This window comes from Callithrix jacchus, chromosome 4, assembly GCF_049354715.1.
Source record: "Callithrix jacchus isolate 240 chromosome 4, calJac240_pri, whole genome shotgun sequence".
Classification (NCBI taxonomy): domain Eukaryota; kingdom Metazoa; phylum Chordata; class Mammalia; order Primates; family Cebidae; genus Callithrix; species Callithrix jacchus.
The window spans coordinates 21,728,121-21,752,285 of NC_133505.1; the positions used below are offsets into that span (position 1 = coordinate 21,728,121).

Sequence of the window (24,165 nt, forward strand, 5' to 3'; positions counted from 1 at the left end):
AAAAAAGGAAATAAAAAGAAACGAAGAAAGGTGCACAAATCTTAATAACATATGCTAGTAAGAAATATTTGTTTATTCATTCATTCATTTATTATTTAGTGATATTCTCTAAGAAGTGATCATAATATTTGCTTATGCTTCTTAATTAAAAATAAAGTTGGGGACCGAGATCATCATGGTGGACAGGAGGCAGGACTAGATTGCAGCTCCCAGTCAGATGGACAGAGCAGTGTGCAAAGGCTCACATTGTGAATTTTAGCTCCAGATCAACTGCAACTACAAACCAGCAATCCTGAGAGGACTCACAGACCCTCTGAAGGAAGTGGACTTCTCCTGCAGGACCCAGAAGACACCTCAGATACTGTGAGTGCCCCAATTGTGGAAGTGGGAAAGAGTCTCCTTTCCTGAACACACACTCCCCTGGAGAAACTGAACGTCTGTTTGCAAGAGAAGTTTCCTATTTTACCTGGGGCTGAGTCAATTTAGAGAGCCAGGCAAAACACAGGGATACAGGAAGCAGTAGAAAAGCCCTGCGAGCTCAGCTGGGTCCCCAGGCAGGCCATTCCTGCCTGGCACCAGAGGCATCCATCAGAAGGGCAGCCAGACAAGCAGGGCAGAGGGGAAAGCATCACAGGGACAAGGAAATTTCCATTTAAACTTTGTAACAATTTGAATGGAGCAAGAAGCCTCCTGGCCAGAACTTTGGGGAGGGTGTGAATCTGGTGTGGAGACTCCACAGGTAAGCCCTTGACTTTTCGTAGCCTTAGGAAAGTTCTCGAGCCCACCTGACCCACTGCCTGAAAACAGACTCAGGGCAGTTAAGGGGGCACAGTGGGAGCTAGATTGGCCCTTCGGATTTTGTGGGAGCTGGGTGAAAGTGGTGGAAAGCTGCAACTGCCAGCTTTACCCTACTTCCCTGACAACCTGCATGATTCAACAGAGGTAGCCACAATCCTCCTAGGTACACAATTTCATTGACCTGGAAACCTTATTTCCATTCCCCACAGCAACTACAGCAAGATCCATCCAAGGAGAGTGTGAGCTCAAAAATGCCTAGCCCTGCCCCTAATTGATGGTCCTTCCCTACCCACCCCGGTAGCTGAAGATAAAGGGCTTACAATCATGGGAGTTCTAGGGCCCCATCTGCTACTTGTTCCTCTCCATACTACTACAGCTGATATTCTCTGGAGAGCACCACCACCAAGCAGGAGGTAAACCAGCACAAAAATAGAGCATTAAACCACCAAAGCTAAGAACCCTCACAGAGTCCATTGCACCTCCCTTGCCACCTCCACCGGAAGAGGCACTGATATCCACAGCTGAGAGACCCATAGATGGTTCACGTCACAGGAGTCTGTGCAGACAACCCCCAGTACCAGCCTGGAGCCGGGTAGATTTGCTGTGTAGTAGGTTGTCTTTCCACTCTGTTTATTGTTTCCTTTGTTGTATAAAAACCTTTTAGTTTGATGCAATCCTATTTGTCAATTCTTGCTCTTGTTGACTGTGCTTTTGAGGTCTCACCCAGAAAGTCTTTGCCCAGAGCAATGTCCTGGAGCATTTTCACAGTGTATTCTTCTAGTTTTTCATAGTTTCAGGTTTTCCATGTAAATCTTTAATCCATTTTTATTTGACTTTTTATATAGTGAGAGATAGGGGTCTAGTTTCATTCTTCTGCATTTGGATATTCAGTTTTCCAAGAACCATCTATTAAAGAGATTTTCCCAGTAAAATTTCATGGTACCCTTGTCAAAAATGAGTTTGCTATAAATGTGTAGATTTATTGCTGGGTTCTCTGTTCTGTTCCATTAATCTATGTGTCTGTTTCTATGCCAGCACCACGCTGTTTTGGTTACTATAGCTTTGTAGTATGTTTTGAAGTTTGGTAGTGTGATCTCTCTAGTTTTGTTCTTTGTGCTCAGAATACTCTGGCTATTTGGGGTCTTTTGTGATTCCATACAAACTTTAGGATTGTTTTTTCTATTCCTTTGAAGAATGTCTTTGGTGTTTTCATGGGGATCGCATTGAACCTGAAGATCATTTAAGACAGTATGGACATTTTACACAATATTAATTCTTCCAATACATTAGCATAGGATATCTTTCCATTTTATTGTGTGTCTTCTTCAATTTCTTTCATCAGTGTTTTATAGTTTAATTGCAGAGATCTTCCATTTCTTTGGCTAAATTTATTACTAAGTATTTTAAGTTTTTTATAGCTACTGTAAATAAGATTGCTTTCTTACTTTATTTTTCAGATTATTTCCAGCTGATGCATAAGAATGCTACTGGTGTATAGGAATGTTGCTGATTTTTGCATGTTGATTTGGTACCCTGAAATTTTACCAAATTTATTTTTCAGTTCTGACAGGTTTTTGCTTAAGTCTCTTGATTTTTCTAAATATTGGATCAGTCTTGACATTTATGATTGTGAACTGCTTCTTGGTGTCCTCAGAGGTCACAACCAAGCACAACATACAAATTCACAAACTCTACCCACTGCTTCCAAATGTTACTCATGCAGGGATATACAGTGTCTGCTGTCACATGGTCTGCATTCTCCACCAAAGTCCTGATCCTGTAACTCATGAAGGCAATTAGGGTAGAGTCATTATCAGGACAATCCAGCCTTCAAAATAAAACCATCTCCCTCATATCATCAATGAAATCAATGCCAGGATGCTGGAAGAGACCTTAAAGATTATAATCAACCCTCTTGGAAATTTGAAAGCCATAAATTTAGTAGCTCAGGTGCAGAGAAAATTAGTATTAATAAACAGGTCCATAAAAACAGATCAATTTTCAGCCAGCTGCCAGAAGTTGGCATGCTGGCACTGTGCCTACAGCCCACCCTTGCAAAGTGTCCCTTCACCTGCCAGTGGAAAATCCAAAACTTACAGTTACCAAAGCAAATGTGTTGTAACTTGCCTTTTAAGGCAAATTTTTACAGGTATAATTTATTCTGTTAAAATGTTGCCACCTTAAAACACCTGGAGACTTTGTAGAAAGTTGGCAATAGTTTTATAAGGAATCTAAGAGTTACAGTCCTGGGATTTCCCCCATCTTCTCCTTTCATCTATTTCCCATTTACCAAAAATGATCTTGTACTTTACACATTTATTTGTGTAAGACAATCAGACCATTTCTTACACACCTGAATACACATGGGAGTGGAGGGAAGGCAAGAATTTCTTCTTCAGAGCAACAGATGGCATCCTCTCTTGACATGATATATGCTGAACTCAAATTACTTCCTGGAACAACAGTAGTCATTAATGTGGGTCTGATTGTCCCGTCTAATGATGAAAGATTTGTGGCTATCATCATAGAATTTGTTTAAGGATCAACATTATTCTATTACAGACCATAAGTAAAAGGTCAAGTGTAATAAAATTTCTGTGACTTACTCAAGATCACATAAGAAAAAAATCATATTCTCCTCTACACAATTTGCTTTGTCTTCAATATCTTTCTGGGTTTTTTTCAACCTTCCTCACAAGGACTACTGATTAAATTAAACCCAAGCATTAGAAAACAAAAAAAAAAAAAGAAAAGAAAACAACACCATAGTCTTTGTTAATACTGAAGCTAAAATATCCTAAGAGAAAAGAACTTTTGGGTTTTCAGTATTTTCTTATTGTTTTTGTGGTGGTGGAAGTGGTGATGGTTTAAGTATTTTTAGTTGACCGGAGAGAAAAGAGAGATAAAAGGAAAAACACTTTTGGGTTTAAAAAATAATATTATCAATGTAATTACAGTAAAGACCATATTTTGAGAGAGAGGTTTCCAAGTAATTGAATATATATTTTATATATATATCAAACCTTAACCTTTTATCTAATCAAACAATACTTCATTTGAAAAGATAAAATTGAACCATATATATATATATACATATAATATGATATATATGATATATATAAAAGTTTCAATTATATATATATAAAAGGTTCAATTATATATATATCATATACATATGATATATATATATGGTTCAATTTTATCCTTCCAAAAGAAGTGTTATTTGATCAGATAAAAGGCTAAAATACCAAATTGGGAAGCAGAAATTTCTTTTTTTTTAATTTTAATTTTTTTAAATTGCATTTTAGGTTTTGGGGTACATGTGCAGAACATGCAAGATAGTTGCATAGGTACACACGTGGCAGTGTGATTTGCTGCCTTCCTCCCCTTCACCTACATCTGGCATTTCTCCCCATGCTTTTTTTTTTATTGGGAAGCAGAAATTTCAACTGCCTCTCTGGCCACCAAGGTGTACATTTTTAAATGCCACTGGGATGCACCTTCTTTGTAAAATCTAATCAGCTCCCAATCACTTATGAAACTTCTTTAGATGTATTAGAGAAATATTTTAAAGAGAGAGATGCAGAAACCAAAGAGCTCAAAGGAATCAGTGCTGCAGATCCAGCCCTAAGACATTTCCTAGATGTAGTTCATTCCTAGGTCTCAGGAGGGCTTCAGAGAGGATTTGCATTTCCTCCAACCTCTGGACCCCCCAGCCCTACCCCCAGCAAGTCTATGTCAGAGCAAAATGGACCGATGTGTGTATGTGTGCACCTGTGTAGGTAAAGATGAAAAGGTATACTTTAATTACTACAATAAGTACAAGAAAGCTTCAAAGAAATACTGAAACATGCTGACAGACAGCCAAAAATATTTGACAGTTAGCAGAGTGACTGGAGTCTTGCTGCCTTATTGTTAATAATAGTTTAAAGAACTCTGCTTTCCTCCCAGTCACTGAAACCTCTCCCCATTTGCACATCATTCCTCTTTCCATACACAGAACACCAGCCAACCCTCACCCAAGCCTAGGCCCTGCCCTAATGGAGGGGAACTAAGAAATGCAACTTCAGCTGAGGGTTCCTTTTTAATTGGTCACGGTCACGCTATTTGAATAGGAAGAAATCTGCAACACATTAGACATTTTCCTCCTGCATTAATAGTCAGAAAAAAATAATTATATTTTGTAGCCACTTCTATTATTGTGTACTTTTCCAGTTGGGAAACATTCTCAAGGGCTGTGCCTGGATAGCAGCATGTAGAATCAATTAGATGGTGAAAAAAAAATAACTAAAGGAGTGGGCAGATTTGTAGTCATGTCCTGCAAATAGAATAGGAGAGGTAGGAGAGAGAAAACAGGAGAGAGGAAGGTAGCTAGAGAAAAAGGGGGCAAGGAATTTGGCATATGTGGTAACATGAAGTAATGTGCCATGGACAGGTCAGTTCAATAAGATTTCTCTCAAATAACCAACCACGTGTTATTTGAAACATTTCAAAGTTATCACCATAGGTACCCATTGTAATCCTCATCCACCTACCCTTGACTTTCATTGCTATTGGAAAGAAAAGTTGAATCAAATTTCCGGTTCAAAATCACATGGCTGCTCTTGGAAGATCTGAGAATTTAAACCTTTCAACATGCACGTTACAGAAACAGCTACACGATCACCTGTGTGTTTTCACAGTAGTTTAAACAGAATCAAGTAACAACATTTGATGCAGGGAATATTTAAAGTATGTGCTTCTGCCATTAGCAGTTTACCTAATTTCCTCCCAAAAATAACATTTTATGACCTAGCATTTTCAAAACTTGCATAAATTGCAGGATCTTAGGACTGAAGGTAGGCTTACAGAGTCTAATTAAATTTCTTTAATTTCCAGATGAGGAAACTAGGCCTAAGGAGACGAAGTGACTTCATCCAAGGTAACGGCTAACTAGTAACAGAGTGGGAATTTGGGCTATGTCTCTTCTTAAAACACACGTAATAGAAAATCAAGAAACATATATTGTTTCCATGGCTATCTCTATATTCAACTTCCAAATTTAACAGAACTATAACATGCTCTAAATGGCTGAAATTCAATAATACATTTTCTATATTTATTTTATATATTAATGTATTTGTACTTGTACTTATTCACATACTTTTAGAACAGTAAAAGGCAAATTTATACATGTGACTAAAGTTTCAGTCTTAGAATAAGAAAGAACATTTTAAAGACAAGATTTTTCCTTACAGTATATTATAGAGTATTAAGTAATTTCATGATCTAAGGTTCATTCGTTATCTCCTTTAAAATTGTATTAATACCATCCTAACTTTTATAATAACCATTCTTCTGATTCAAAAATAGAAATAGGTTTTTCTGTAAAGTGTCAAGAAATCATGAGTGGTATTATCTTATTATGATTATTTAAATTTATGACAGTTACATATAATAATTAATACCAGAGAACTTAAAAAATAAATTCAAAGGGTTTGAAAGGTTTAAAAAAAAACTTTTAGGCATGTCACTTTCATGAATAGAGCATTTTATGGTTTCCAAAACATTTTCAGCGCAAATGGCACGGGCACTTGAATTCTGGTCTTTTAAAAATATAGTCAATTTATGGGAAAACTATCATTTGTTTTAAGTAATTTACAAACACACACAGAAAGTATCTGTTGTTTTCTGCTCTCAGGCTATCCCTCCTTTTGGTAAATAGTACTTTGACTTAGACCCTCTCCGTTCATGTTGTTCTAGGCATCTAAACCCCTTCCCCAACCACTACTACTATCCTCACCTTGTCTCTCACCAACCATATGGAATCATGAGCCACACCCAGCCAAGAAATTCCATCCCTGGTCAACAGGGACTGCTTTGGTGACAGGCACTGAATAAAGTCTTTGCAGTAAGATTGAATCCTGGTGTGCTGCTGGATTTGGTTTGCCAGTATTTTATTGAGGATTTTAGTATCAATGTTCATCAGGGATATTGGCCCGAAATTTTCTCTTTTTTTTTTTTTTTTTTTTTTTTTTTTTTTTTTTTTTTTGCTGTGTCTCTGCCAGGTTTTGGTATCAGGATGATGCTGGCCAAATAAAATGAGTTAGGGAGGAGTCCCTCTTTTTCTGTTGTTTGGAATAGTTTCAGAAGAAATGGTACCAGCTCCTTTTTGCAACTCTGGAAGAATTCAGCTGTGAATCTGTCTGGTCCTGGGTTTTTTTTTTTTTTTTTTGGTTGATAGGCTATTAATTACTGCCTCAATTTCAGAACTTGTTATTGGTCTATTCAGAGATTTGACTTCTTCCTGGTTTAGTCTTTGGGGGTGGGGGGTGTATGTGTCCAGGAATTTATACATTTCTTCTAGATTTTCTAGTTTATTTGCATAGAGGTGTTTATAGTATTCTCTAATGGTAGTTTGCATTTCTGTGGGATCAGTGGTGATATCCCCTTTATTATTTTTTATTGTGTCTATTTGATTCTTCTCTCTTTTCTTCTTTATTAGTCTGGCTAGTGGTCTATTTTCTTATTTTCTTACTCTTTTCAAAAACTGGCATCTGGATTCATTGATTTTTTTAAGGGTTTTTCATGTCTCTATCTCCTTCAGTTCTGCTCTGATCTTAGTTATGTCTTGTCTTCTGCTAGATTTTGAATGTATTTGCTCTTGCTTCTCTAGTTCTTTTCATTATGATGTTAGGGTGTCTATTTTAGATCTTTCCTGCTTTTTCCTGTGGGCATTTAGTGCTATACATTTCCCTCTAAATCCTGCTTTAGCTGTGTCCCAGAGATTCTGGTATGTTGTGTCTTTGTTTGCATTAGTTTCAAAGAGCTTATTTTTCTGCCTTAATTTTGGTATTTAGGAGTAGTCATTCAGGAGTAGGTTATTTGGGACTAGTAGTCATTCAGGGATAGATTGTTTAGTTTCCATGTAGTTGTGTAGTTTTGAGCGAGTTTCTTAAACCTGAGTTCTAATTTGATTGCACTGTGGTCTGACAAACTGTTTGTTATGATTCCTGTTATTTTGCATTTGCTGAGGAGTGTTTTATTTCCAATTATGTGGTCAATTTTAGAATAAGTGCTATGTGGTTCTGAGAAGAATGTATATTCTGTTGATTTGGGGTGGAGAGTTCTGTAGATGTCTACTAGGTTCATCTGGTCCAGAGCTGAGTTTGAGTTCTGAATATCTTTGTTGATTTACTGTCTTGTTAATCTGTCTAATATTGACAGTGGGGTGTTAAAGTCTCCCACTCTTATTGTGTGGGAATCTAACTCTCTTTGTAGGTCTCTAAGAACTTGCTTTATGAATCCGGGTGCTCCTGTATTGGATGCATATATATTTAGGATACTTAGCTCTTCTTCTTGCATTGATCCCTTTATCATTATGTAATGACCTTCTTTGTTTTTGATCCTTGTTTGTTAAAGTTGGTTTGATCAGAGATTAAAATTGCAACCCCTGCTTTTTTTTCTCTTTCCATTTGCTTGGTAAATATTCCTCTATCCCTTTATTTTGAGCCTCTGTGTGTCTTGCATGTGAAATGTGGCTTTGCATGTGAGATGTGTCCCCTGAATACAGAACACCCATGTGCCTTGACTCTTTATCAAATTTGCCAGTCTGTGTCTTTTAACTGGGGTTTTTAGCCCATTTACATTTAAGGTTATTATTGTAATGTATAAATTTGATCCTGTCATTATGATGCTAGCTGGTTATTTTGCATGTTACTTGATACAGTTTCTTCATAGTGTCAATGGTCTTCACAATTTGCTATGTTTTTTCAGTGGCTGGTAGCAGTTTTTCCTTTCCATATTTAGTGCTTCCTTCAGGAGCTCTTGTAAGGCAGGCCTGGTGGTGACAAAATCTCTCAGCATTTGCCTGTCTTAAAGGGTTTTATTTCATCTTTGCTATGAAGCTTAGTTTGGTTGGATATGAAATTCTGGGTTGCAAATTCTTTTCTTTAAGAATGTTGAATATTGGCCCCCGCTCTCTTCTGACTTGTAGGGTTTCTGAAGAGAGATGCACTCTTAGTCTAATGGAATTCCCTTTGTGGATATCCCAACCTTTCTCTCTGGCTTCCCTTAACATTTATTCCTTCATTTCAACCTTGGTGAATCTGACGATTATGTGTCTTAGGGTTGCTCTTCTCAAGGAGTAACTTTGTGCTGTTCTCTGTATTTCCTGAATTTGAATGTTGGCCTGTCTTGATAGGTTGGGGAAGTTCTGGACAATATCCTGAAGAGTGTTTACAACTTGGTTCCATTCTCCCCATCACTTTCAGGTACAACAATCAAATGTAGGTTTGGCCTTTACAACTTACAAGGGATGTGATGGACCTCTTCAAGGAGAACCAGAAACCACTGCTCAAGGAAATGAGAGAGGACACAAACAAATCATAAAACATTCCATGCTCATGGATAGGAAGAATCAATATTGTGAAAGCAGTCATGCTCCCCAAAGTAATTTATAGATTTAATGCTGCCCCCATCAAGCTACCATTGACTTTCTTCACAGAATTAGAAAAAAACTACTTTAAATTTCACAAGGAACCAAAAAAAAAGGGCCCAAATATCCAAGAGAATTTTAAGCAAAAAAAACAAAGTTTGAGGCATCACACTACCTGACCTCAAACTATACTACAAGGCTACAATAACCAAAACAGCATGGTACCAAAACAGATATTTAGACCAATGGAACAGAACAGAGGCCTCAGAAATAATGCCACACAACTACAACCATCTGATCTTTGACAACCCTAAAGAAAACAAGCAATGGGGAAAAGATTCCCTATTTAATAAATGATGTTGGAAAAACTGGCTAGCCATATGCATAAAACTGAAACTGGACCCCTTTCTTGTACCTTATACAAAAACTAACTCAAGATGGATTAAAAACTTAAATGAAAGACTAAAACCATAAAAACTCTTGAAGAAAACCTAGGCAATACCATTCAGGACATAGGCATGGGCAAAGACTTCATGACCAAAACACTAAAAGCAATGCCAATAAAAGCCAAAATTGACAAATGGGATCTAATTAAACTAAAGAGCTTCTGCACAGCAAAAGAAACTATCATCAGAATGAACCAGCAACATACAGAATGGGAGAACATTTTTGCAATCTAGCCATCTGACAAAGGGCTAATATCCAGAATCTGCAAGGAGCGTAACAAATTTACAAGAAAAAAAAAAACAAACAAGCCCATCAAAAAGTGGGCAAAGGATATGAACAGACACTTCTCAAAAGAAGACATTTATGTGCCCAACAAACATGAAAAAAAGCTCATCTTCACTGGTCATTAGAGAAATGCAAATCAAAACCACAATGAGATACCATCTCACACCAGTTAGAATGGGGATCATTAAAAGTCAGGAAACAGCAAATGCTGGAGAGGATGTAGGAAAATAGGAACACTTTAATGCTTCTGGTGGGAGTGTAAATTAGTTCTACCATTGTGGAAGAGAGTGTGGTGATTCCTCAAGGATCTAGAACCAGAAATACCACTTGACTCAGCAATCCTATTACTAAGTATATACCCAAAGGATTATAAATCATTCTACTATAAAGACACATGCACACATATGTTTACTGCAGCACTATTCACAACAGCAAAGACTGGGAACCAATCCAAATGCCCATCAGTGGTAGACTGGATAAAGAATATATGGCACCTATACACCATGGAATACTCTGCAGCCATAAAAAAGGATGAGTTCATGTCCTTTGCAGGGACATGGATACAGCTGGAAACCATCATTCTCAGCAAAATAACACAGAAGCAGAAATCCAAACACCACATGTTGTCACTTATAAGTGGGAGTTGAACAATAAGAACACTAGGACACAGGGAGGGAGAACACCACACACCAGGGCCTGTTGGGGCAAGAGGGGTCAGGGGAGGGAGAGTATTAGGAGAAATACCTAATGTACATGTTGGGTTGATGGGTTCAGCACGCCACCATGGCACGTGTATATCTATGTAACAAACCTGAACATTCTGCACATGTATCCCAGAACTTAAAGTATGATAAAAAATAAATAAAAGTACACACACGAAAAGAGATTGAATCCTGGAACTATCACTGGTCTGTCAAGAAAGAAGTTTTCTGTTTCTCCTAGGAATTACTAACTTTGGAGTACATGAATTAAGAGCAGCCATGTTGTCACAGTTTATAAGGAGAGCCTGCCTGAAAAGATGAAACCACACAGAAGACAGTGCAACTGAGAGATCGCTGCGGCTGCTTTTCCTATTACCCATGTCTTTTGATCATGCCTGAATTCAGAGTAGCCCTTGGTAATTCAGTAACAGGTGCCACTGATTCCCCCCAACTACCTTCCCAACATGCTTTTACTTGTTTTGCTTCAACCAGCATAAGTTGGGTTTTAGTCTCTTGCAGCTAAAAGGCTTTTAACTCATATCAAAGAGCAACGGTTTAAACTAGAAAATGGCAGGAATCCTCAACTTTGTCACTTGAGCTAATTTCATCCATTTAATTAGAAACAGCAAACAAAGATTTAAGCAACCTGGACTTCAATTTCTGAACTTAAGGTTTTTGCAATCTAAACACTGCCATCGTTCATAGCGTTCTCATGGCTCACATCCTGGGATGGTATTTGAGTTCTTGATAATCCCAGATAATCCTTAAAAATATATATGAACAGAAACTGAACAAGATTTTCCATTCCTCTTCTTCCTTATTAGCAGACTGACTGGCCCAAGCAGAAGCATGAGAAGATAGGCCTGGTCAAATGGAATCTGTCAAGCTGGCAACCAAGGCCACAAAGACTGAACTGTTTTACTCAACTAAGAGGATTTGAGAGCTCTGTTAGAACACTGATTTCAGGAAACATGAGTATTTTGGTCATAACCTTTTAGAATTTTAAAATAAAATTATGTTTGAAAAAAGGACAGAATTCATGTATGTCTAAGTTCATAATTTTAGCAAGCTGGTTTATGATGATATTTTAATATAGCTAATGTAAAATAATTATTTTAATTCTAGTGATGCATAGTGCTACATTTCTTCCACATCTTCTCAAATACCTGGACATTGAAATTTTTCAGCATTCAAGATGTTGTTTTTCTTAACTCCTCCTCATCACCATTTGGAGAAGTACATTTAAGAGTCACTGTTCTGGCCCAGGCACAGTGGCTCATGCCTGTAATCCCAGCACTTCGGGAGGCCGAGGCAGGTGGATCACCCAAGGTCAGGAGTTCAAGACCATCCAACCTGATTAACATGGTGAAACCCTGTCTCTACTAAAAAAAAAAACAAAAATTAGCTGGTCATGGTGGTGCATGCCTGTAATCCCAGCAACTTGGAAGGCTGAGGCAGGAGAATTGCTTGAACCTGGGAGGCAGAGGTTGCAGTGAACCAAGGTTGTGCCATTGCACTCCAGCATGGGCAACAAGAGCAAAACTCCATCTTAAAAAAGAGTCACTGTTCTGGCTAGATGCAGTGGCTCACACCAGTAAATCCAGCACTTTGGGAGGCCAAGGCAGGAGGATCCCTTGAGGTCAGGAGCATGAGACCAGCCTGGTCAACAAAACGATACCGTATCCCTAAAAAAAAAAAATTAGCCAAGCATGATGGCGTGGGCCTGTAGTCCCAGCTACTCAGGAGGCTGAGGTGGGAGGCTCGAGATGGAGGCTGCAGTGAGCCAAGTTTGTGCCACTGCCCTCCAGCCTGGGTGACAGAGCAAGACCCTGTCTCAAAAAAAATGAACAACAACAACAAAAAGATACCATATCAAAATGTGATTTAATATTATTATTTTTAGAAGATTTAGTAGGGAAAGCGGCACATCAGATAGTAAACCTAACAAATACTAATATCACAGACATGACTTATACAATCTGCTACATGTTTTAATATTTTGAATGTTTCTGAGAACATAAGTTTTGGATCATAGCAAAGTTGACTCTGTAAGAACTCATAAAATGCAAAAATGATTTTAAAGAGTTTAAAATAACTTTAGCTCACCAGCATTGCTTATGAAAAGGTACTAATTACTTAAAGTGTTACAATATCTCATATTTATATAGCTCTTCCTAGTTTAGAAATGGTCTCAACCCAACAACCCTATAAAATAGGTCAAAGAGAATTACCCCTTCTCTACTGAATGAGAAAAAGGGGCTCAAATCAGGCAGCTGGTGGTAAATACATAATCTGGATTCTGAGTTGGTTCATACCTTTGGATTGCGTACCAGAAAGCACTTGTTCAGGAGCATTGCCTATTTTGGCATTGATCTAGGGTATTCTCTGCATAACCTCCAACATCATGACCAAGTAGCCAAAGGTAGGTCCAGATATCAATACTAAAATCCTACCGTGAGTCTTGAGAAAGAAGAAATTCATTTACAAAAACCAAAAGAATGCCAAGGAGAAGATTGGTTCCATGTGGGCTCCAAGGTATCACCTGTCCTGTTTTCGTTTCAGATACCTAAATTCTATCTTGCTCAAACACCATTTTCCAACAAATAAACAAATCTATCCAATTTAATTAGTGAAAATCTAGCAAATGCTTGGGTCAATAGTTTATACATACATTATTTTGAGACCAATTAATTAAACAGTGGTCTCAAAATAATATACGTATAAACTATTGACACAAGTATTTACTAGATTTTACTGATTAATAATTAATAATAACACAGATATTATTTTTAAAAAGTAATCAAACCTTCCTCACCAGGACTAGATGAAATGTCGTCATGAGTTGCCTAACACAGGTCTCAGTCATAATCTCAGCATTCTTATTGTAAACCTGCTCACCACAAGGATGTCTTCCTTTGTATTTAATAAAATCTTCATAAATATACTGCCTGTAGAACAAGCACCTTTACCTCTTTCTAAGAGGCCAATGAGCTCAGGGTAACTTAACCCTGATTTTCCTAATAACTACAGCCTCATTGACCATACTTAACCTGTCTTTCAACTCTTTCAATCACTCTTCTCTGCTGCCTGGGTCCTGGTGATCCTTTCAGTGTAAACTTCTCTTTCAATCTAATGATTCCTTCAGTTTCTCTCAGTACCCTAGGAGATTCCATTTATTCTAGCTTCACAGTTTTGTATGAGTAGACACAGCTTGAGTAAACTTATTTACCTTTTCTAGATGTAATGGAAGAAAAACATGTTGAAAATATTAATATTTTCTTTTTCTCATAGTAGTCTACTAGCCTAACTACTCTTATCCCCACTTCTAGTCAAGAATTTAGGCTATTGGCCAGGTGCGGTGACTCACACCTATAATCCCAGCATTCTGGGAGGCTAGGCCTCCCCTCCTTGAGGGGATCACCTAAGGTCAGGAGATCGAGACCAGCCTGACTAATATGGTGAAACCCTGTCTCTACCAAAAATACAAAAATTAGCCAGCCATGGTAGCATGTGCCTGTAGTCCCAGCTACTCAGGAGATGAGACAAGAGAATTGCTTGAACCTGGGAGGTGGAGGTTGCAGTGAGTCAAGATTGCACCACTGCACTCCAGCCTGGGCAACAGAGCGAGGCTCTGTCCCCAAAAATAGGAAAGGAAAAAAAGAATTTAGGCTATAGTTGTATATGTTGTACATTCCTCACCTTATTTCTGGCTCTAATTTTTTTTAAAGCCCTCAGAAAAATACTAAGAACTCTAGGAAGAAACATCATTCATTACAGAAAAGGATTTGAGGAGAATGAGATTTTACTCTGATCCCAAATTCACAAATAATAAAATTGGATTATATTTCAGAGTTTAGACGGGAAATGTGACAGAAGATAATTTGGTGAGTTGTAGAGATAATCCCAGCACGCTTTTTTTTAGAAAAAACTTGTGTCCTTTATATTAGACAGTGTGAAGAATGCAAGTAATATATAACATACAATCTCCTCCATCGAGTGACTGATAACCTAATTGGGGACAGGGAGACATATTAATGTCGTATATTGACATGTATCCAACAATTGTCAGAACGACAGAAGTTCTATGAGTTTAGACAAATGAAGGATCAGCGTGCTGGAATCATCAAAGAAAGCTTCACAGAGAAGTATTTTTCAAACAGTGGATAAAGACCCACTGGTGGTCATGAAATTATTTTACAAATTTTGACTAGGCTTTATAGGATAGGATAGAAGTATCAAATATAGTGCATGTATGTATAATTTAATGAAGGTTTTGTTTCAGACGTCTGTGTGCACACATTTTGTTTTCACTGGGACTCGATATAAAATGCATTTTTATTGTGGTCATGACCAAAATATTTAAAGCCATTGTTCACATAGGAGATAGAGATCAAAGAGTTCCTTGAAAGAAGAGTAGTAGGACTGCAATGAGCAGAGGGGAAAGCAGAGGGGAACGTGGTGGGAACTACATGGACCAAGCTGGAAATCAGAAAGGCATATACAGACCAAAAGGAATTAACCAGCCTGGGTTTATGTAGGAACGTGAGTGAAAAGATTGTGAGAGGGACTTCTGGAGATGTTCTAACTAAACTATTCCTTGCTATGTAAAGGCTAATTTCCTTTAGATGCTTTTGGACAGTGAAACTATATCACTCATCTTGAATCAATTTCAGTCATTCATTCATAGCTTCAGTATCCTTTTTAGTGCCCTTTGAGATCCTCTCTTTCTTCCATACCATCACCCAGTAAATCTGATGAAGCCAACGTCATATATACACACATACACAAACCCCTATGGGTTTAGGTCTAGATGCAAGTTAAGTCTAACACCCTCCAACTCTGCATGCACCCAATAATTCTCACAACCACAACCCCTAATTCACACCCCAGACAACCTCCCAAATCCCTAAAATACATTACTCCGATGCCCTTGCAAAACATACAGTTCGTTAGAGAGCTGGTGGGACAGGAAGGGGCAACACTGCTGCTACTTCCTTGAGTGCTTTGCCTCTCCACAAATGCTACAATCATGCAAATGCCTGCTAATCAGAACTGCCTTGTACCCAATTTGTCCAGTAATTCATATTCTACTCAGCAGGAGAGAATGCCAGGAATCTCAGGAGGGGAGAAAAGGAAACTGGAAGCATTCCAGAACCCTTTTGTTATTGGCTCAGTTAGCTCAACTGATAGACAAAATGTTTCTGTCGTTGGCTGGAGGTGATTATATAAACTCTGAGTCAGAAAAGAACAAAAGATTTTTTAAAAAATTATTTAATGTCCTGCAGCAATTTTGTTAAAAACCAAGGAGTCAACCAGCAGGGGGAACCCTGGTGGCTTACTCATAACGCCCAGGGGCAAGTCACGAGTAGAAGATCTTGAAAAAGAATGTGAAGATATTTTCATGAGAAGAAATCAAAATCAATCAAGACAATTTTACCAACCCTACTATGTGCAAGACTGTGATGTCATTTGTAAATAGATTAGTGTTGGGAAGCAAATACTACCATAGTATTTGCTTGGATTTACAGAGATTGGATTCCTTTTTGAAAGAATTACCTGTTTCATGCCATATACATATACAGCCTCTGGCCTGATGTCACTGGCTGTTTCATCTCATCATCTCTGAGTCCATCACTAAGTGATTTAATAGACTCTTCCAGATAAGAGAAGTGGTGCTTAGTACCAGGGTAATGAAATTTTTGTGGTTATCATCTCCACATACATCTTTCTACCAAAGAATGTGTGGGTTTAAACAAGCACATCAGCCTCCATTCCTTGAGAAACCACGGTGAAATTCTGGAATTATTTCTGGTAAGCCCTTTATCTGTGCAATCCCTTCTAGTCTCTTCACCATTTTTATAGATGTAATCAATTATTTTAGTCAAACAAAATACACTGCCAACTTTCCAGAATTCCTAGAACGATTTTAACTACTAGCTTGGGGTTTTATTCAGCATGAGCATAAAAGTTATTATATTCTAATTGCTTGTGATTGTTACGACATTGAGATTTATTTTGGTTGGTTATTTCAAGAGACTGTTAAAATGAGTTTAGTGACTTCATTCTGGTTTTCCTGATTGATTCTATTATTAGGACTGTGGAAGCCTGGGGCTTTTTGGCCTGACTGAACATCTTGAACAATTCTTTAAACAGTTTGGGTTTGGCAAAACCTATTTTGCCAAGAACATTACCCCTTAATTTTTAAAAACCATGTGCATTTTAAGGAAAATGTAAGCCATATGTTCCTAATTCCTCTGTACTAAACACATCAAAATGTTTTGTAAGAACTGTTTGATTTCCAAGAAACCTTATGAGCCTTCCTTATACGACCTTTTAAGTTATTTTCTTTAAAAACAGTAAGTTATTTCTGCCAAGGATGAAGTTACTTAGACATCAACTGTTTCAAAAAACTCATGAACTAAGTGGACAAACTTTGTTTCTGTGGAATATATGCGCTGAATAAAATGGTAGCAATACACACACACACACAAGCAACTAAACTATGAGAGAACCAAATAATATAAACATTTAAATACATATATATATACTTCTGAATCCTCATATGTTGAAATAATTGGTCATAGATTTAGTATTTGAACAAGAACATCTGCTTCAAAGGAGTTTTTTAGATGTTTTGTTTCGTTTTTTAGTTCTAGAGAAGATGTTCTAAAATCTTATCTGAAAATCCCCTTTCATCATGATACAAGTGAACTTTACCAAGGGATTTGGAAATTTTAATTTAGTTTACTTTTATTTTAATATTTCTATGTCTAATCTCAATAGTAAGGATCAAAAAATATTAATAAATCAGAACATGTATATATTTTTACATGTCTGTTCATATGTGTGTGGGTATATATAAATGTTTGTGTGTATATAGTCCTGGATCTTCTGGCTATTCAGCTTCCCACATTAATCTCTCAAAGAGACTCCAAATCACTGCACTCTTACCCCTCAAGATGGCAAATATTGGTAATCATTCTTTCTTCCCAGTCTAGATTCATGACTGGTGTGTCCAGTATACACCTGGCAGTTTTCGAGGGCAGGGCTCCCCCTCAAAACCCCCATGGAGAGGCCAAACACAAAATGGAAAAGTCATTTCCATCTTCTCTAGGTTGTAGTTCTTCATCAATAAGTGATAGAAATGAATAGAAATATTCCTAAGGTTATATTATGCACAAACATTTTATGAACCAATTTTTAATATACTAGCAATTCTAAAAGTGAAGAACACATCATTTGCAATTAGTATTCAGTGCACATATTGTTTCTTGATGGAAACATTTAGGCACTTTGCTAGGAATAAAAGAAGAAACGAAAGGGAAAAAGGAAGGGGAAAGGGAAGGGAAGGGGAAAGGGAAGGGAAGTAGGAAGGGAGAAGGGAAGAGGGAAGGGGGAAGGAAAGGAGGAAGGGAACGGGGGAGGGAAGGAGGAAGGGAAGGGAGAAGGGAAGGGGGGGAAGGGAAGGGAGAAGGGAGGGGAAGGGAAGGGGAAGGGGAAGGGGAAAGGGAAAGAAATGGAAGGGAATTCTTCTCTCTCAAACTTTAGAGGGTTTTAGATAAAGAAATATCCAAATGACTGTAACAATATCTGATTAAAATTTTCATTGATGAAGGAAAGTAGAAGCTAGAAGTTCTCAGAACTTGACACGGAGATTTTAAAATTGGGATGACAGGCTAAGGGGATAGGTGCCAAGGAGGGTGTAATTTCAGAAAACTCCAGAGAGCTGATCAGAAGAAACAAGGCTGGATATCTCAAGGAGAGGGTAAAAAAATGTTTTAAATGTTTAAAGGAAATGTAATGCAAATAAAGTAATTTAAATTTCACTTATTTTGTATTTATTAGTACTTTCTGTCCTCTCTCTTTTTTTCATTTTTGAAACTAAAGCTTTTACCAGTTTTGAAAAAGAAATATGTAGTGATTGAACTCCTATTCGTTTTTTAATTCCTGTCACTTTAGTTTGTATACCTGATTTCTATGTAATGCTTTTCTTCTGATTTCTCTATCTCAATGGACTGCAACTACCACCAAAAATACAAAACAAAAAGGAAGAAAAGAAGAAAGAAAAAATAAGGAAGGAAGGAAGGAAGGAAGGAAGGAAGGAAGGAAGGAAGGAAGGAAGGAAGGAAGGAAGGAAGGAAGGTAGGTAGGTGGGGGGGAGGGGGGGAGGAAATGAGAAATGTTATGGGAATCAAATTCAAAATGGTATACACTCATCATACAGATTCCTGGTTTCTCCGGGCCTGCAAGGCACCCTGACTCCTTCGGAATGCATTTATACTAGGGGCCATGCTGAAGCTGGGGGAGGCCAGGGAAACACCAAAGAGTTTACTCATATAATGGTGAGACTGCAACGTGCTGGGGTTGTTTTTGAAAATATAACTATTCTATCTGAAAAGAGAAAAACAAGGCCAGTCATAAGTAACATTCTAAAATTCTGAAGAATAATATTAGAATGTGCTATGGGCTGGTTGCAGTGGCTCACAGCTGTAATCCCAATGCTTTGGGAGGCCAGGGCAGAAGAATCACTTAAAATCAGGAATCCAAAACCAGCCTGGGCAACATAGCAAGACCCTGTCTCTACAGAAATGTATATATTTTTAATTAGCCAGGTGGCATGTGCCTGTAGTTTCAGCTAGTTAGAAGAACGAGACAGGGTAATTTCTTAAGCCTAGGAGTTTCACACTGCAGTGAACTGTGTTTGTGCCACTGCACGCCAGCCTGGGTAACAAAAAGAGATCCTGTCTCCAAAATAATAAAAAATTTAAAAGGAAGGTTCTATAATGTCTGAATGTGTGTGTCCTCTCAAAATTTCTATGTTGAAATCCTAATCCCAAAGTGATGGTGTTAGGAGGTAGGGCCTTTGTGAGGTAACTAGGTAATAAGTGATCTGTCTTCATGAATGAGATTAGTGTCTTTATTGAAAAAAAAAGAAGAAAAATGGAGAGCTAGCTTGTTTCTTCTATCATCTGTGGACATAGTAAAGGTGCCATCTATGAGCCAGAAAGCGGCCCTCACCAAACACCAAATCTGCTGGCCTTGATCTTGGACTTTCCAGACTCCAGAAACATGAGAAGTAAATTTCTGTTGTTTGTAAGTTATCCAGTCTATGGTATTTTGTTATAGCAGCCCAAACAGACTGTAATCCCAATGCTTTGGGAGGCCAGGGCAGAAGAATCACTTAAAATCAGGAATCCAAAACCAGCCTGGGCAACATAGCAAGACCCTGTCTCTACAGAAATGTATATATTTTTAATTAGCCAGGTGGCATGTGCCTGTAGTTTCAGCTAGTTAGAAGAATGAGACAGGGTAATTTCTTAAGGAGGTAGGGCCTTTGAGAGGTAACTAGGTAATAAGTGATCTGTCTTTATGAATGAGATTAGTGTCTTTATTGAAAAAAAAGAAGAAAAATGGAGAGCTAGCTAGGATAGCTAGAAGGATAGATAATTCAATCCTATTCTACTCCTTAAGGATTAGAGAATTTCATGAACACATATATGTTTTAAAATAGTTAATGGCAGATTCACTCATAATTCTCTATTAAATTACCTGAGACTCCCTGAATATACATAATCAACAACATAATGTATTTCCCATTTGAAACACTTATTGATGACTTCATTAGAAGCAGACCTTATCTGTAAGTCTGATCCAAAAGAAAAATATTAATGAATTGTTCTTAACAAGACCTAATGCTTCAAAACTGTATCACGTCCACTGATATGGTACAATATTCCAAAAAAATTTACATGGGGTTGAAATTTCTTTCATTTGTAGCTTTTAGCTAAGGCATGGATAAGAAGAAGAAAGAATTCTCCAGAGTGAAGCAATAGGAGTAGAAGTGATCATGTCTTACTATTCCTTTTTAACCTATACTGTGAAGAAAGAAAGAATGAAAGGAAGAGAGAAATGGAGAAAGAAAGAGAGGAGGAAGAAAGGAAGAAAGGAGGGAAGGGAAGAAGGAAGGGAGAGAGGCAGGAGAAGGAGAGAGGGAGGAGGTGGAGTGAGGGAGGAAGGGAAAAAAGAGTAAGAGAAAGGAAGGAGTCTAAATTTGCAAAAATTCAACAACTTGAGATTTAAATATATTTAAAAACTGGAATCATTAATCAAACCAGCTTGAGCTACAATATTTAGAAAGTTTTATTTGAAAAATAGAGAAAAGAGTGAAGAATACTACAGATTTCTGACTGCCTAAACTCCATTTTTATTTTTCACAAATCCATGTCTGGACTGGTTTCTTTTAAAACTACTTTCACGTAATTGACCTTGAAACTTTGCCTCTGGGAAAATTAAAGGTCAATGTGTAAAGGAAGGTAATGAAGTAAAGGTAGAAAGTGAATGTGGATGATACCAATGCACATTTTTCTGACTGATCACATTTTTTTAAATTCAGAAATATTCACTTATCATCTACAGATGAGCCATTTTACTTTTCACCCATTCACAGTGACTTTGAAAGGTAAAATTAACTAGATTTGAAAAGCTTTCCATTCCTAATGACATATTCAAAGTTACCACAGTTAAATGAGCTTATTTAATGGTAACTCTAACACATTTGGTCAACCTTTTCTATCAAGCTGTGCTGAAAAATACCCACTTACACAAGTCTCCCACCACCTCATTCCAGTCCTGCAGTGAAGTCTCCAGATTTGTGATAACAGCAATAACACAAAACAGGCTTTACACTGTTGTGAGTAAACAGCAGAATTCCTGAAGAAGCAAACTGTTTACCCATGTGAGGTGAATGAGCTTTTCCAGAAGAGCAGGATTTAGTGCCCTCAAGGAGGCAATTTATTAAATGGAGCCAGAAATTTGTGCTCATTTCACTGGTCTGAATAGAGCAAAGGCATCATCATTAAATAGTTACTTTAGGGCACCAAGGTTTCTGTATCAGGTATTATGTAAACTTTATTCGTACACATGCCCAGTCCTCCCAACCAGGAACCGCAACATGACAATACCTACGAGGCCATTCTGCAGGGTAGTCACATATTTATAGTGAGAGAGGAACAAAGGCCTGTTCTGGAAGTCAGGATATCTTCCTTTGCGTAACCTACTATGGGCAAAACACTTAACAGCGTAACCTACTATGGGCAAAACACTTAACAGCGTAACCTACTATGGGCAAAACACTTAACAGCATAACCTACTATGGGCAAAACACTTAACAGCGTAACCTACTATGGGCAAAACACTTAACAGTTCATTCATCTGTGAACATGGCAGTTACACAAGATGATCTCTAAAATCCCCTTCAATTCTAAAATAAAATTATTGATTCATTTTCTTCTCAATGTATTGATTTATGTCTTCCAACTTGTATTAAAAACATTTTTATTTCAGTAATGCCTCTTCCCTACTCAGCTCAAATATATGCATAATTATCTTGAATTGAAACAAGATTTTTTAGAGCAATATTCTTTCCTGTCTCTCCAAATTATATGGAGAAGCCAAAGCAATGCAAAAGTTGTCCTATGGCTGTGGCAAAAATCACTGAACAAATAATTTCTATGCACAAATATAATAGTTGAAGCCAGTTATCTCATTTCTCACCTTCTCTATTTTCCATTCCCAAAATAGATGGTTACTTGTTTATTTGGCAAAGTAGGTGTTAAAAAGTTTCCTGGACATTGAGGGGAAAAAAAGACAAAACAGAGATGCAAAGCAAAACCTGACTATCTGTTTTTAAAAATGTGTAAATCTATTTTGGGAACTTGACTGACTCAGCCATTGGGTGTTTTAGAGGAAAAAAAATGAAGAGGAAGGCCCTGGCACCGGTCAAGTTCAGATAAAATCCAACGTGACAAATTTTAAACTATTATTGGGAAAAAAGGGAGTATACCATATGGAAACTAATCACCAAACATAGAGCTAGTCCCTAATGTTGTATTTCAGAATTCAGGATTCATCTGTATAGAATTCTATACCCTCCTATCCTATGTAAAAGTCTTATACGAACATCTATGTCACATGTGCACTCCAAAAATTTTAACTCACTGATTTCGTTTTGTTAAGATAAAATTTTCAAAATGACGAAGAATGATTATGCTTCACTCCTTGGACATGTTCACAAGCACCCCAAACACAGCTAGGCTAGTAACTCTTTGAACATAAAAGATCTGCATTACTCCTCTTTGTTTTCAAGCATCTAACAGTACATGCAACAGATGATTTACAAAAATGCATTGCATGCATAAGAATAAAGTATTTGATGTGCAATTTCTTTAAAGCAGAGCAAAGATTGAACACTAAGAAAATAAAGTATTTTTAATTTACTCAGTAGTCACTAGTTCCAGGCACATTGCACATTTTACCTTTAATTCTTAAGATTACCCTCTGAGGCATTATCACCCCCATTTCCCGGAAGAGGACATTTCCAAGAAGTGAAGTAAATTGCCCAGCATTATATTGCTACACACAGGTAGCCTGGTCTCAAGCCCTGGCTAGCTAGCAGCAATGCATGGGCTGTCTGCTGCAGCCCAATTTCTCTTCTTAGTCACTGCTCAACCATAAGTTGTCCAACTTACTTGTGACTTTATGAATACTGTTATACAAAGCATGGAGAAAAGTGTGTTTTTGCTTCAGGGCTAGCTAGTATCTTCCAACCAAATCTCGAACTAATAATCAGTTTGTCTCATGCCTGGGTTGTTTTGTTCTCTTTTATAAAAATGTCTTTAAAATCTTCTCTGTCAGAGGAAAAGCTTGCCTGAGAAGATAAACATATATAAGTCCCAAAAAATCAAATAAAACGGCCATTAAATGTCCCACAGGTGACCTCTAAGCTACTCAGAGGAATAATGGAGGGATGAGGGACATTGGGAGAAAGGAAGGACAACTGTCACAGTCTTCCTAATTTAAGTAAGTCCTCAAAACTCAGGTCTTGAACCAGGCCTAATCACTAGAGGTCAGTAGACATATAATTTTCCGTATTAATTAATTCTTTGCCTGTAAGACAAGGCCTTGTGGCAGCCTGGGCTTCTTCCTCAGACTGGTGAGCTGGTGAAGGAGGTCATGGCAGTGCCCAGACCTCTCAGACTGTGACTTGATGAGGCTGGGCCCCACCTTGTCTCACATTTCAAATGCTTGTGTTGCCAAAGTTGAAGAATCAAGTTAGGGCTCCAGGGCTGGCTCCATACCCAGCAGGATGTGGACAGTAGCAGCTCCGGCCTTTGACCATAGTTCAGTCTTCCTATTGTATGTTCCTATATCTCTTGTCATCAGAAATGGGGCCTGATCATTGGAAATGGGGCCTGACTCTTATTGGCTGTACATCCTTCCAAAGGTTAGTGACTTTATCACAACACTTTGGCCATTCACTCCAAAGCATGCCACATATTGGAGTTTGTCATTTACTTCAATTCTTCATTCATGACACCAGAAACTAACATTTAACTTCCTAAAAATAGTAGTTAGAAAATATAAACATCCCTATTACTTGGCCCTCTTTCTTCAGCTTCCAAAAGGAGATGATCATAAATGAAATATGACTAATTTTTAACAATTCACTAAGCCTAAGTC

General features: G+C 37.7%; 1 long non-coding RNA gene across 15 annotated transcripts in view; it reads right to left on the bottom strand.

The window, feature by feature from the left end:
- The window catches only part of LOC118152785 (uncharacterized), a 337,652-nt gene that overhangs the window by 183,885 nt on the left and 129,602 nt on the right, over positions 1-24,165 (bottom strand). The gene's annotated exons all lie outside the window — the stretch shown is intronic.